Below are 10,621 nucleotides of genomic sequence, written 5' to 3'. Positions count from 1 at the left end.
TATAATGTCTTGAAATATTAACTATGATTTTTTCCTTCCATTATCAAGAGAACCACAGTGTATTTAATTGATTTGACGTAAATGTATTTTGAGAATAATCAGTGTTTCTAGTCCTGTCTAAATGAATGGTTCTGTAAACCATCCTTCAAATCACTGTGGAATATTTTTATATGTGGAAATGAAAACCATACCTAAAAATAAAAATTTTAAAAACAGCTATTTATAGAATTTTTATGCATTATTTTCAGAGTTACCAGGATGATTTAGAAAGGTAACTTCCAATATAATTAGCCCTCATTTATTTTCATGATCCTTACATCTGAAACATATCAAAAGCAACTTGCTAATGGACTAAAATTATGATTTGTTATAGAAATGGTGGAGTTGAACCAAGTATTACTGCGAATTGGTGTGCTACTTGAAATATTTGTGGAGATAGAAGTGTCCTTCACAGAGCAATTTATTTATATTCACAGGAAAAATAATTTTTGCCACACGACCAGTAGACTGTTGGGGCACAGAACTGAAGTAAATTTGTTTTTAATTTAGTCTAGATTCATGCTGAATACATGAATATGCAATACTTTTGCATATATTTTGTAATATACCGTATCTATATTTTACTATATTATATTGAATAACATACTTTGGAAGAAAAAGGCGTGTGGTGGGAGAATAAAGTTAGTTATGAATTAGTTTTGAATCCAGAGAACTGAGGTGAAAATAGAGATTGGAGGAGAAAACAGATAACAATCTTCTAGCTCTTTTTCTTCTTCCAATCACCCCTACAGAACCCGTGTACATCAACTCGATCTGAAATAGCATTGTTTTTAAAATAGACCTACAAACTGCAGAGATCTGTTGATGTGGAAACCTGCATACATGTGTGTTGTGGACCTGTGGACCTCAGTATAGCATTGATCGTGCTGTTGGGGTGGCATAGACCACACTGTTTCGATCTGCAGCTCTTTCACCAAGCTCCTGGCTTTTCTGGCAACTCAGTGTAGTGGAAATGGGGTGGCAGTGTTTCTGTAGCTGCCTGGACCATTCAGCTTGCATAGGGGATAGTATAGACGGAGCAGGTCTTCTGAAATCATTGGCTATGTTTTGGCTATGGTATGCTACCCTTTGCTCAGTTTCATAGCTTTTCTTTTTGGTGTCATGCTGCTCCCCGTGTTGGCGAAGTTCTGTTTACCTCCCAACCAGTTGCAAGACCTGACAAGTTTCTGTACAGTTTAGGTATTCATTGAGATGGTGAGCTGTCTGCAGTGTTCCTTCCTAGCTTCTGTTCAGAGCATGAGATGCTTCTTGTCGTGGTGGTGGGACGTGTCCAGAGATTTGCACGTATCCACCACCATTCTTCATCCAAATCTCTTTCTGTGGGTTCATCTGTTCTGGTATGGGAAATGTATTCACAGCAAGCTTATGGCAGCAAACAACAGTGTGCAGGGCATTTCAGACTTTGATGACTTTCAGGTGAAATCCAAACAAATTGGCCTGAAATCTTTTCCTCCGTCAGAAAGCTGAGTTCTGAGATGTGCACAGTCAGGCCCATCTGCCAACCATTCATCTTCTTGATCTCCTAACCTCCTAACCACCGGTGAATGAGTTAGTCTACGCTTTTGCTTTATAAGTGGGAGGTTCTGGTATCCTGAGGAAACAGTGGTTTTTTGTTGGATTTTTTTTTCCAGGTTATTCTGAGAGTGTTATTTTTCTGATAGCAACAAGGTAATATATTTTTTGTAATCCCAAATGTGGTGGTTGGTAGTCTGCGTGTTATCTTCCTAGATTAACGTAGGGTATGTGCCGCCTTCCTCTCTAGCTGAAGCAAGACAGGAAGGTGTTTTTGAGGGTGACAGATGATTAGTTTTGGACTAATTAGATTTAGAGATCTCAAATTTCTCCCTTGTATGCTGAGTGAAATGTAATAGATCTTTTTTGCCTATCATCCTATCAATTTCAGGAGGCAGCTGTTTTTCTTCCCCTGATGTTTTACAGTTTCCCAAAAGGTTAACAGTAAACATATGTCTGCATACATTGTCTTGTGAGGGAACTCAATATGAGTATACTTGTTGGGTCTTAACAACTGGGAACTTTCTTACCTTGCCATTGCGCATTTCATTTATGTAGTGTCTTTCCCCATATCTATCACCTCTAAGAGGGTATTAGAGGAGATTTAAATATTTCTGGAGAAATATCTTCATACAGACTTTTTTAAAATGATTTGGTGCTGCTCTGCTTTTCTTGATTCTTCTGGAATTTAGTTTGCCTTCTTTCCCACGCAGTACGGCTTAGATACTCACTTCTTCATGCAGGGGAGGTCATGAAGGCTTTCTCTTACAGACAGTCGTCTGAAAGAACTATTTCTGTGTTGCTAGCTGAGAAATCCAAAACTATGGGCAAGTCACAAGCCTGTTCTAGGTGCCCAGCAGATTTTGCTGACCTGCAATAAGCTTGCCAAATGGAACCTTTTCTTGTCTTTGTGGCACATTCCCTCTGAACTCAGGCAAGGTCAGGAACCTCCCATTCCTAACATTCCTAAAACGACAAAGCCGAGGTTTTTATGAGGCTTTCTGTTATAGTTGAGCCAACAAAAACTGATTCGGTGCTTGGCAGAGCAGCCATTCAACTATTGCTTGTATGATGGACAGTAAGATGCCTTGTCAGATAAATATGAGGGTGCAGGATCTTGCTTGCAATGATCCATAGCATAACTGGATATGCGAACTATTGCTTAGTCAAAAGAAAAATTCCAAGCAGCTGCTGCTTAGAGTCTGAAGTTCTTCTTGAGATGCATGGAATAATGAGTTTTAGAGATGAGTTAGATGTAGGAATTACGCTGTGAAATTCTCTGATGTGTTCTGTGGGAAGCTGAGCAATCATCACAGTCTCTTGTAGCCTTAAAATGGAGTGATTTTTGGAGTGGTTTGCTTTACTGTACAGGGAAAAAAGATTTGCTTTACTGTACAGGAATATACAATCTGTTCTGTCACAAGAACGTCATTTGCTATCAAAGTAGTCTGAAAAAAGCAAAAGCAGAGCATATGAAACATTTACATAATCAGGTTTATTTGGACAATGCTAGAAGGAAATTTAATAGAACAAACTCATACATGTTAAAAATAACAATTACTGAAAATGTCATGCCCCTGAAAGATGTTGAACTGGTTCCAGAGTTCGCTCATTTGATTAAGACAATCTGTTCTCTTTACAGGGAAATGCAGTGGATCAAAATGAAGATACGAATTCCTCTGTGGGAAGGTGGCATACGGTATGTACTCACTGTGAGTAAAAGGGCCATTATCCAGCCTTCCAGAACATGTTACCTGCTCAAAAGCAGTTTATCTTGGGAGGCTGGTTTGGATTCTGGACATCAGCTCTTGGGTTTGAGCTGCTATCTTAATTTGAACTGATTGCTTCTTGAAATAGAAGTGTTAAGAGGTGAGAAGCAGTTTTTTTTGTGCTGTTTTTCCAAGTGTGAAGCAGATGTAATCAATAACTTTGCATTCATTAACAGTTTGGTGTCTTTGTGTATAATAGTTAAATATTTCCTTCTTGAGCTTTTCTAAGTATTTTGTTACATATTTCTAATTGTTCAAAAACAGCAATAAAAGATTTAATGCTCTGGAATTCTGGGGCTGTCACAATGCAGATAAATAGCCAACCCTGTCACATTGCCGTCATTATCATGATGTAGCACAAACTAGAGGACACAATCATGCTTAGAAAACTGCCATTTACCTCTGACCAGAGCGAAGACTTTGTAAAGTGATACGGCCCTGATGTGTGCTGTACTTCAGAGGCAACCAGAAATTACGAATAACATTTAACCTCTTACTGATGGTGAATATTATTAGCCATTAATTTTGAGCATCGAGGTTCTTTACAGGTGTATATATTACCTTGTAATTGCTCCATTATTTTTACATCCAAATTATAAAAGGGCATGACCACACAATCTGCTGTAGTGGCGCAGCAGCATTGTATGTGAAAGAAGATTTCTATAATAACAGGTTAGAAGAGTGCAGTGTGTTTTTTTTTCCTCTATAAAAATCCCTTCCTTCCTAAATAGTCTGTTTGTAGTAGAGACTTAGAATTTGACTTGCAGCCTTTTCTTCAAAATGTTTGGTAAGTGCAGCTGCTGAAAGCTCTCAGCTCCAACAGCTCTTTTGTTAGGCGCTGGTTATTCAGTACATCTGTGTTATACATGATCACAGTGCAAGTCAAAGGAGGCAGGACAGACAGAGATATGTGACAGATACATAACATCTGGAAGGTGTATTTCAAGGTGGAGGAATGACACGGGAGTTCTTCAATAATAGCTAATTGTAAGAATAAAATACTTTTGCACTGACTTTTCTGGGGGAGATGTTTTTGTTGTTGTTCTGTAACCAGGAAGCTGTTTTCTAGCTGGGTCTCCCCCCTCCCCAGGACGGCGTCTATCTTATTACTCAGACCAGGGGAGGTTTGCATTTAAATGGAGATGAGAGCTTCACTGGCAGCTAAAACCAAAGATGGGTTGCAGCTGATTCATGAGGTAAATGAGCCTTTGTGCTGGAAAGTAGTTCATGCTTTTAGAGTAATAGGATCTAGCAGTCATCGGTTGAGATAGCAGCAGTTGGTGCTATTGTACTTCATTCAGGAGGTTGAAAGCAGTTTTTCCATCAGAAGTAAAAAGCAGCTTTCAGAACCAAATCTTTAACATATGCATATGGCAATATTGGTAGTACTTTGTGCAGTGTAGACAGCTTCAGATTCACTTCTTCCTCAAATAGAACCAGCACTTCATGGTAGCAACATATGTTTTAAAATATTATTTTTGCCAGAGACTAGCGATTTGATGTGACTCAGTTTTCTGAAAAAGTGTAAGACTCTGTATCATGTGTTAACACTAGCATGCAAAATCAACTTTCTAAATATTTTGCTATCCTGACAGTTGGAAACAGCTCAAATGAAATCTCAGGTTAATTTCAAGATGAAGAAAGGGAGTGGAGAGGGGGCTGTGCCTTGCTGTAGCTGCACAGGTTTATCCTCGTTTGGGATAACTTCGGTTTCCGGATCCCTGTGGCTGTCAATCCAGGACTGCAGTGCTCTCTCCCCCTCTGGCATTGCTTTCTCAGGGGAAGGCTAAAGGAAGGGGCATGCAGGCAGCAGATAACACCTTTTGAAATGACAGCTGGGTATCTCGTGTACTTTCCTCTGCAGAGCGTTGTGGAACTAGAGGCTGACACATATTTGCTGTTCCTTCAGTCTGAGCATATTTAAAAAGCAAAACAAAACCAAAAAATGTTGAGGTTCGGTCTGTCCCAGTTACGGTTCAGCTTCGGAAGCCTTTGTAGAACTTGCAAATACCAGTTCTTCTACCTTGACTTGTGAGCTGTAAGGATAGTTTCCCTCATTCCTGGCCTCATCAGTCTTTAAACATTGAGTCTTGACCTTTATCTGACCACTGTCTTTTCTTGGTGTATACATAGATTGCTTTGCATTAGTACATGGTCTTTCTGATGAAAGAATTCGTGTTGAGATGCTGGTTGGGCTTCTGAGAGATTCAGCTCACAGGCAGGATGATACAAGAATTCTGTTTAGCAGAATGAATGGTATTGGGCGTTTTTAAATTGGTTATTTCTCCCTGCACCCCCAAAAGAATTAGAGCAAATGATTTTCAAATTAATTACCTTCTATTTCACATAGGTATGATAGCAAATAAAAATCACTCTTTGAGCAGTTCTTGTATCTGTGTTTTTCATTGTCTGGAAAAAATAGGTGGGCATTAATTTTTGGTGTAAATGATAGAGCAAAAGAAAAACATTTTGTATTAAGGAAAGAGGACAGAGGAGAAATCTGGAGGAAAAAAAGGGGAAGCAGGGAAAAACGCAGAAATAATTTCACAGGTGCCTTGAAACTTAGTCATATTTTAATGTAAGGAATGCTTCATTTCATATTGCATATTAGATTGGTCAACAAATAATTCTTATGAATATTAATTGTAAGATGAACTGGTTAGCTTCACATTTAAGACTAAATGGATCATAACTAGGTGTTTACAGAAAAGGATAGGAAATACTATAAGGACATCGGCTTGCAGATGCAGGGCTTCTGGAAATAACGTGTCAGAAAAAACAATAGAAATTTCAGACCAGGATACCAGTTTTGTAGCCCAACAAGAAGATACAGTTGTGTTCTGCCTGCCCCAAAGGGGCAGTTTGATGCAGCGCAAGGATGGAATGAAGCTAGCTCAACAAACTCTGCTGATCCAAATATAAATTGAAGTTAGGATGCGGTGGAATTTTTAAATCTTGCCTTTAGTGAATACGCTTTTCAGCTTGTTGCAATGACAGGCAAATAGGAGCAGAGGGTCTAGCATTACCAGTCTCAATTTGTCTCTCTCCTCAGCCTTGCCTGCTGTACTTTGCACTGGGACATGTTTAGCCAGCAGACATTGAGCACCAAGGCATGGCAGCATTAAGGACAGCTGGGTCAGGTGATAGTTGGGTTTATGTTGCTTTATTGTAAACTAAGGTCAGTTTGTATTCTGTATAATGTGGTGCTCTTCAGTACACCTCTATTGGATACACTTGTATTTAACTTCTTTCTGTGGAAGTTATCAATTCTTTCGTGCTTGTCAAAGAAGTACGACTATCTGAACGCTGGAAAATGTGAACAGTTGATTTTCATGAGCTGAAGTTTATAGGTTCATAGGAGAAGCTCATGAAGTTCATAGGAGAGAGAGTTTAAAAAAAAAAAGCTATTTTCTCACCCAGCTTTTATTTAGCAGTCAGAAAACAAAGTCTGTTTCCGTTGCAGCTGTGGCTTTTTCCACACCCTTTTCATATTGAGTGAAAATTGAGCACACACTTAAATGTTTTGTCCTGTGATCATAAAATTGAACTACTAGAATACGTCAAACTTTTGATCTGCATAGAAATTAACATATGCAAACAACAGGAGAAATAAAGGGCATAACTAGCTTGAAAATAAATTTCACCTTGAGATTTAGGAAGAGAAAATGCATGTTTTTAATAGCTTTATACCCCTTTAAGGCATAATAAAAGTTGACAATATTCAAACAAGAGTGAACAGACAAATATTCCCTAAAACCAAAGGACAATGAAAGAAGCGATATGTAAAAAATGCTGAGAGAAAAAGACAAAACTTATCTTAAGAAAATGAGGCATAGGGACTAAGCTCACTGGAGTTGGAGAGATTTGTCTATTCATTTGTAGGGGCTGTGTATAAAGCCTTTACAGTGTACGTGTGAGGTGCTGCTCTGCTGTCTCTTTGAATGAGTTGCAATTTCTGTGTTCTAGCACCAAAGGGCCAAAAACTCCAACCCACAAGATTTGATATATGCAGTAAGTTTAGTGGGGAAGCTTCTTTATTTGCCTTCTCCTTCAAGGCTTTTAAATGGAATATTTTTTCAGCATAAGCAGAAAGGCACTTTGAAGCTTGAATCCTTGAAGCAGAAAACAGCAATTTTATAAAACAAAACCAAGAAACAATAGTGGCAGAAAAACAATATAACAAAATTCATAGGTTTTGACTTAAATATTAGTCTAAAATTGCAGCTTAAGCCAACACTGGTACTAAGTATTCATAATTCTTGTAAAGAATGCCTTTCTGCTGGAAAGACTGCACACTTGGAGTTGTGACATTCTGAAGGAATGCTTTCGTTTTCTTTGAGTTTCCAGCAGAAGTCAGGCAGGGAATTTGGGTGACTTTGAGAAATCTCCTCCTTGGAGGCTTCAATAGAAAGCCTTTGATTTGGAAGAAATGCAGTGTAGGGAAAGTAACAGAAACTGTGCTTTCAGAGTTCTTCCTGTCCTTAACTTTCACCTTTTCTTTAAGAATGATATTTCCACACCTACTCCCACAAACAAAACTGGAAAACTAAGGGTTGAACCATATCTCTGAAAACAAAATTGGTCTTTATCAATTCCCAAAGTGTAAAATTGTTTAAGTTATGCTAATGGAAACCATTTCTGTGGTATTTCTTCCCAACTTTCCTTATTTACCATACACGCTCCTCATTCCAAGAGCTAGAAAGTCACTTAAGAAAATTTCTTATAAGCCACTTTTTTTAGGGGGGTAATGGTGGGGAGTGTGGGGCAGGGGGACTGTGATGCTTTTACTGTTCTGCTAAAAAATTGCAGAGAAATCTCTAGGTCAAAACGTTAAACAAGATTACAAACAGCACTGGGAGGGGCTGGGAGGCACTGGAAGGAGCATGAGAAACTGAAACTCTTCAAAAGGATTTCAGCAGGAAATGCAGCAGCAGGACACAAGCTTCTCAATGGTCAAGGGCACAGCCAGAGTCCCAGAGAAAAACAAATTCATGGGATCTCTGCCTGCTTTTTCCCCATGCCTGTTCATTGTGCTGTGGCTTATGGTTCCTAGACTGTCAGTTCTAATGATTTTGATGTGGGCATCCATATTTCAGTAAGTTTCCAGTTTCAAGAGCGTATTCATGAGTGTTTTAAGCTGTTATAACTGTGAACATATGCTTGCATATATGACCCAAGCATAATGTATAGAATAACAAACTACAGAGGTAGTAGAAAAATTAAACAAGCTTTCTCAGTTCCAGTTTTTGGATGAACTTTATTTTCGCTCCTATTTGAACTATTTGGAGGTGGCACATACTTTATCTTATTGCTTCAAGTTAAGCATATGCTAGAATACTAGCACGTTTACATATGACTTCTGTATCAAATGTAGATTTGGAGTTTAATCTTCCGTTTGTGGAACAATTATTGTCCTCGAATGATGAGAGATTGCTTCAGATAGTATTTAACTGGGTTTCTGGAAATGTAAATTTATCCTAAAGGATTTATAAGGAGAAAGGAAAGGTGGATATTAGTGAAGAAAAAAAAAAGAAACCAAACCAGATATATACAGATACTCCTTAGAGTTTGTCTGGTACACAGATTAGAAATAACAGCCCATAAGTAACTGAAATCTTACCTAACTTCCTAATATTAAACTTTGAATAAATAGGAAATTGAAGATAGCAAATTTATTAAATAAAGGTTCTGTTCTCATTGAATGAAACTGGAGCTCATAACAAAACCTGTTTAAAACAACCTTGGAAGAGTAAGCATAACACTAGAGAACTGAGCAGATACTAGAAAGTATGACACCACGTGCATCAAATTAGCTGTGTATAATTTGAACTGCGTGTATTCAATTACTAGTAATAATTACTTGATTGTGTTGTTGAATTAGGTTATCAGTAAGATTCTGGCTTTGTTTTATGGTGTGTTTGTTTTGTCCATAACAAGATTTTGAGGGTAGCAAACTCATGGGAATTCAAGTAACCTACTTTTTAACTTGCTTGTAACAAATAGGTAAAAGGTGAGGAGAACAGAAAAGAAACATAAGAGCCAATCTTGAGTTGACTTTTAAAATAAATAGTGACCACCATGTACTTTACACTGTATTAATTTTTTAGTAATATATTTTTTCCTTATTACAGAAACATAATATTGCTAAATAAGTAATTGCAAGAACCTGCTACCTTTTAATAATATTGAAGTTACACATGCCATAAAATTAATGCTTGAATGGGGCACTGTGGAGTAGCTAAGCTGAGATAAATAGAGCTTTGGAGTGGACAGTGTTAAATATGGTCTTGAAAACTTGACACCTCTGAACTCAGGCAAAGGTTTTCCCTGTTGAGTTAGATAATTGCCCGTTTCAATATATTCCTGCATCAAACAAGTGGATTGGATTATATGGAAGCTGCCAATAAAGGAGCCTGTAGCCTTTCAGTATCTTTCTAGGGCTCTGTCTAGACTTCCTCTGTTCTGTGACAATGGATCATGTTATCCGACCCTTTCTTTCTCTCCCACTTTCCCAGTCTATTACTACTTTTCATATCAGTTTTGCTCCCCATTTGCCCTTTTTGCTTTCTTTCTTATTGCCTTTAGTATCAATGTCCTCTTTTTCTTCACTTCTCTTTGTTTAGCTTATCCCTAGCTTACCAACCCATTCTTCCTTCCAAAGAAATAATGATAAATCCTCGATCACTCTGCTTTGTGTTTATATCCCTTTCTCCAGACCCTATCAGTCCTGTCTGTTCAGGCTGCATACCCTTTGCAATAATGTACTCATCCTTTACAGTGTTTACAATAACAAGTCTTCACTCTTGGCTCTTCCTTAAATGTTAGCTTTATGATTACACAAAAAATAGAGACAATTGCTTAGGCATATATGTAAATGCTACGTGCTCAGTGGTCACTTTTGCCTGGAAAGAATTCCTTTGAGTAAATGAATATCCTTTAGTATTTGAATGGACATAGAGAATTGGTTGCTAATATTCTGTGCCTTAATGAATGCTGAGATTTTTGGAGAATTGATTTTAGATGCCTAAGTTGGAATAGGAGCTATGATTATTTTCCAGAGGACACTGAACATCTCACCTCTGGCACTTTTGGGAGGTCTTATGTGTCCAAACCCAAATGCTATCAAATTACATCTCTCTATATCTCTCTAATTACATCTCTTTACAAAGTACTGGCGTACAAATTTTGAGTCCCATTCATTTCCTATTAACTTAAATACAAACTGTGACAACATGGCATGATTTATTTGCCCATTTTTTTTCTCAATTCCTTCTTTAGGA

General features: G+C 37.9%; 1 long non-coding RNA gene across 1 annotated transcript in view; it reads left to right on the top strand.

Annotated features, from left to right (window-relative positions):
• The window catches only part of LOC121073784, an 84,303-nt gene that overhangs the window by 2,623 nt on the left and 71,059 nt on the right, over nt 1-10,621 (top strand). The window contains exon 2 of the long non-coding RNA XR_005821934.1: nt 3,215-3,271. This is a non-coding gene — a long non-coding RNA (uncharacterized LOC121073784). The remainder of the gene's footprint in view (nt 1-3,214; nt 3,272-10,621) is intronic.

The sequence above is a fragment of the Cygnus olor genome, chromosome 8 (assembly GCF_009769625.2).
Source record: "Cygnus olor isolate bCygOlo1 chromosome 8, bCygOlo1.pri.v2, whole genome shotgun sequence".
NCBI classification, from domain to species: domain Eukaryota; kingdom Metazoa; phylum Chordata; class Aves; order Anseriformes; family Anatidae; genus Cygnus; species Cygnus olor.
This window is presented reverse-complemented; position numbering and strand designations above follow the sequence as displayed.